This window comes from Babylonia areolata, chromosome 10 (assembly GCF_041734735.1).
Source record: "Babylonia areolata isolate BAREFJ2019XMU chromosome 10, ASM4173473v1, whole genome shotgun sequence".
NCBI classification, from domain to species: Eukaryota; Metazoa; Mollusca; class Gastropoda; order Neogastropoda; family Buccinidae; genus Babylonia; species Babylonia areolata.
Window position 1 is genome coordinate 19,497,024 of NC_134885.1, and position 5,000 is coordinate 19,502,023.

At 52.2% G+C, this 5,000-nt stretch overlaps 1 protein-coding gene and 1 non-coding gene across 5 annotated transcripts in view; one reads left to right on the forward strand and one right to left on the reverse strand.

Annotated features, from left to right (window-relative positions):
• The window catches only part of LOC143286865 (sphingolipid delta(4)-desaturase DES1-like), a 48,131-nt gene that overhangs the window by 25,827 nt on the left and 17,304 nt on the right, over positions 1-5,000 (forward strand). The gene's annotated exons all lie outside the window — the stretch shown is intronic.
• Positions 2,627-2,745, reverse strand: LOC143287043 (5S ribosomal RNA). Its single transcript, XR_013055905.1, has one exon. It is a non-coding gene; the product is annotated as a 5S ribosomal RNA (ribosomal RNA).

Here is a 5,000-nt window from a genome sequence, read left to right on the forward strand (position 1 = left end):
TTCTAGTGAATTCCCACTTGAAACTCAACGCCATGGCTGTACTGTCATGTTCGTCACAGATCAACTCTTAATCAGAGAACTTGTTTTGATCTTTTTATTTTTTCTTCTTCTTTTCTTCCGACGTCTGTCTTTAAAAAAACAGGAGGATAGATTTCGAAGAACGTATTCTGCGTGATATGAATAGGTTTGCATGCTGTTACTGTTGTGATGATTATGATTTTCCAGTCGTCAGTTTGACTGTCACAAGTAGGTATTGTTATTGCATACATACTTACCTGTGCACAAACTGTTTAAAACAGCAATCGAGCAGGGAGAATATTGGGCACTGAGGGATGGAGTATCGGGTAGGGGAGTGTCGGGCACTGAAGGGGGATTATCGGGCACTGAAGGAGGGTTATCGGGCACTGGAGGGGGAGTGTTAGGCAGGGGGAGTGTTGGGTACTGAAGGGGGAGTGTTAGGCAGGGGGAGTATTGGGTACTGAAGGGGGAGTGTTAGGCAGGGGGAGTATTGGGTACTGAAGGGAGGGTGTTAGGCAGAGGGAGTATTGGGTACTCAAGGGGGAGTGTTTGGCAGCAGGGGAGTATTGGGTACTGGAGGGGGAGTGTTAGGCAGAGGGAGTATCGGGCACTGAAGGGGGAGTGTTTGGCAGCAGGGGAGTATTGGGTACTGGAGGGGGAGTGTTAGGCAGAGGGAGTATCGGGCACTGAAGGGGGAGTGTTTGGCAGCAGGGGAGTATTGGGTACTGGAGGGGGAGTGTTTGGCAGCAGGGGAGTATTGGGTACTGAAGGGAGGGTGTTAGGCAGAGGGAGTATCGGGCACTGAAGGGGGAGTGTTTGGCAGCAGGGGAGTATTGGGTACTGGAGGGGGAGTGTTAGGCAGAGGGAGTATTGGGTACTGAAGGGGGGGTGTTAGGCAGAGGGAGTATTGGGTACTGAAGGGAGGGTGTTAGGCAGAGGGAGTGTTGGGTACTGAAGGGGGAGTGTTAGGCAGAGGGAGTATTGGGTACTGAAGGGAGGGTGTTAGGCAGAGGGAGTATTGGGTACTGAAGGGGGAGTGTTAGGCAGCAGGGGAGTATTGGGTACTGAAGGGAGGGGGGGGGTTAGGCAGGGGGAGTATCGGGCACTGAAGGGAGGGTGTTAGGCAGAGGGAGTATCGGGCACTGAAGGGGGAGTGTTAGGCAGGGGGAGTATTGGGTACTGAAGGGAGGGTGTTAGGCAGCAGGGGAGTATTGGGTACTGAAGGGGGAGTGTTAGGCAGAGGGAGTATTGGGTACTGAAGGGAGGGTGTTAGGCAGAGGGAGTATCGGGCACTGAAGGGGGAGTGTTAGGCAGAGGGAGTATCGGGCACTGAAGGGGGAGTGTTAGGCAGGGGGAGTATTGGGTACTGAAGGGAGGGTGTTAGGCAGCAGGGGAGTATTGGGTACTGAAGGGGGAGTGTTAGGCAGAGGGAGTATTGGGTACTAAAGGGAGGGTGTTAGGCAGAGGGAGTATCGGGCACTGAAGGGGGAGTGTTAGACAGAGGGAGTATCGGGCACTGAAGGGGGAGTGTTTGGCAGCAGGGGAGTATTGGGTACTGGAGGGGGAGTGTTAGGCAGAGGGAGTGTTGGGTACTGAAGAGAGGGTGTTAGGCAGAGGGAGTTTTGGGTACTGAAGGGGGAGTGTTAGGCAGAGGGAGTATCGGGCACTGAAGGGAGGGTGTTAGGCAGAGGGAGTGTTGGGTACTGAAGGGAGGGTGTTAGGCAGAGGGAGTATTGGGTACTGAAGGGGGAGTGTTAGGCAGAGGGAGTATTGGGTACTGAAGGGAGGGTGTTAGGCAGAGGGAGTATTGGGTACTGAAGAGGGAGTGTTTGGCAGAGGGAGTGTTGGGTACTGAAGGGAGGGTGTTAGGCAGAGGGAGTATTGGGTACTGAAGGGAGGGTGTTAGGCAGAGGGAGTATTGGGTACTGAAGGGAGGGTGTTAGGCAGAGGGAGTATCGGGCACTGAAGGGGGAGTGTTAGGCAGCAGGGGAGTATTGCGTACTGAAGGGAGGGTGTTAGGCAGAGGGAGTATCGGGCACTGAAGGGGGAGTGTTAGGCAGAGGGAGTATCGGGCACTGAAGGGGGAGTGTTAGGCAGGGAAGAGGGAGAATCGGTAGTGGTGAATATCGACCTCACGTGCATGCCAGTCCTCATGCCATATTGATATGCTGTATTTCTTTCTAGCAACAATAACAATAACAACAACAGCAACAACAATAACAACAGCAACAACAACAACAATAACAGCAACAACAATAATAGCAACGACAATAGTAACAACAACAGCAGCAACAACGACAACATAAACAACAGCAACAACAACAACAACAATAACAACAACAGCAACAACAACAAATCGCCACCCGTGTGATAAGGCCACACCAAGAAGAGTTTCAGTTTCAGTAGCTCAAGGAGGCGTCACTGCGTTCGGACAAATCCATATACGCTACACCACATCTGCCAAGCAGATGCCTGACCAGCAGCATAACCCAACGCGCTTAGTCAGGCCTTGAGAAAAAAAAACGCCCAATGTGGTGCTCGAACCCACGACCCTGGGATTAAAGAGTCCCATGCTCTACCGACTGAGCTAACCGGGCATCTAAAAGGCTGCCAACAGCACCCGGTGTTCCCAGGCGGTCACCCATCCAAGTACTAACCGGGCCCGACGTTGCTTAACTTCGGTGATCGGACGAGAACCGGTGTTTTCAACGTGGTATGGCCGTTGGCACCAAGAAGAAAGAACCACAACAGGTACTGACAACGACAGGAGGTGTAGAAACACAAAGGCGTGTTGACGTTCGACTAAGACCAATGGGTATGGCGACTACCAGCATTGTGGTCAATGGCCCCGCCCCGTGTAGTCACGAAAGGCCACAGATTGTTTACCCCAGTCAGGTGCCTGCCTTCAAACACTCAGGGTGTTGTCTGCTGTGTGAAACTGGGCCACACGGACAGGTTTATGAGTCGGAGTAGTTCTGAAAAGTCACCGGTCCATCACGCCGGACAGACAGGGTACTAGTATCTAAGTGGTGGTTTGGTTGGAAACCCTTCAACATGCCTGATCTTGCGATTTCGTTTCTCTTATATCACACACACACACACACACACACACACACACACACACACACACACACAAACACATTTACCATTGCACTTGTGTCTTATAAACCTTACGGTTTCATGACAATAAAATCTATTCTATTCTATTCTATTCTATTCACACACTACGCGCTCGCGCGTGGCGCACCCACGTACTGACACACACACATACACACACGCGCGCGCGTGCGCGCACATAAACATGTACGAGCGCACGCTAGGACGCACCCGCGCACACACACGCACACACACATACACGCACATGAACATACGCACGCACGCGAACACACATACACACACTTCAGTTCTGGTAACGTGATAAACGTCTGGAATATATATGAATCCCTCCGTCTGTGTGTGTGTGTGTGTGTGTGTGTGTGTGTGTGTTTGCGCGCGCGCGTGGAAGGCACAGGAGGGGGTTGGGAGAAAAGGGGGGTAGGAATAGAGAGGTGCGTTACTGGGGAGTAAAGTTCGAGACTCTGGACCATTTTTGTTTTCTTCGCACCGGGGGGGGGGGGGGGGGGGGGGGGGAGTAAAATGTTGTGGGGAATATGGACCTGGGGGAACATTGACTTAACCTAGCGCGTTGGGCTATGTTGCTGTCAGGCATCTGTCGAGCAGACATATTTGTATTTCTTTTTATCACAACGTATTTCTCTGTGTGAAATTCGGGCTGCTCTCCCCAGGGAGAGCGCGTCGCAACACTACAGCGCCACCCATTTTTTTGTGTATTTTTTCCTGCGTACAGTTTTATTTGTATTTCCTATCGGAGTGGATTTTTCTACAGAATTTTGCCAGGGACAACCCTTTTGTTGCCGTGGGTTCTTTTACGTGCGCTAAGTGCATGCTGCACACGGGACCTTAGTTTATCGTCTCATCCGAATGACTAGCGTCCAGACCACCACTCAAGGTCTAGTGGAGGGGAAGAAAATATCGGCGGCTGAGTCGTGATTCGAACCAGCGCGCTCAGATTCTCTCGCTTCCTTGGCGGACGCGTTACCTGTAGGCCATCACTCCACTCCAGTGTAGCGTATATGGATTTATCCGAACGCAGTGACGCGTCCTTGAGGAACTGAAAATGAAGCAGACCTACCAAAATATATTTTTGGTGAAACATAGACCTTGGGGAAATAGACCTTGGGGAACATAGACCCGGGGGAACATAGACCCGGGGGAACATAGATCGTGGGGACACATAGACCTGGGGGAACATAGACCTGGGGGAACATAGACCTGTACGTGTCTGACTCATTTAAAAAAAGAAAAAAAAAGAAAAACGTCTGGTGCAGTGGTAAAAATTCTGTCCTGGATTTTAACATAACATCGGCCCGGTGTCGGTAAACACCGGCTGTGTGTGTTCGTCATGTGGGCCACCCTGTTTCACAACCACCACTTTGTCGCACGATGTCGTACCACCCGCTGTCTCTCTCTCTGTCTCTCTCTGTCTCTGTCTCTCTCTGTCTCTCTCTCTCTGTCTCTCTCTGTCTCTCTCTCTGTCTCTGTCTCTCTCTGTCTCTCTCTCTCTGTCTCTGTCTCTCTCTGTCTCTCTCTCTCTGTCTCTCTCTCTCTGTCTCTGTCTCTCTCTGTCTCTCTCTCTCTGTCTCTGTCTCTCTCTGTCTCTCTCTCTCTGTCTCTGTCTGTCTGTCTCTCTCTCCTCACCCACTCCCCCCCCCACCCCCTGTCCCCGTAACCTGTCTTGCCACTCTTTCTCCCCTCTAAACGCCCTCCTCTCCCCCCCACCTCCCTCCTCTACCACCCTAGACTGCTACCCCCCTGCACCCCCCCCCCCCCCGCCCTCCCGCGGCCCCCCGACTCCCTATTGCCCCACACCCCACACAAACACCCAACCCTGCCCTGCCATGGCGTAATACACTCGTCCATTC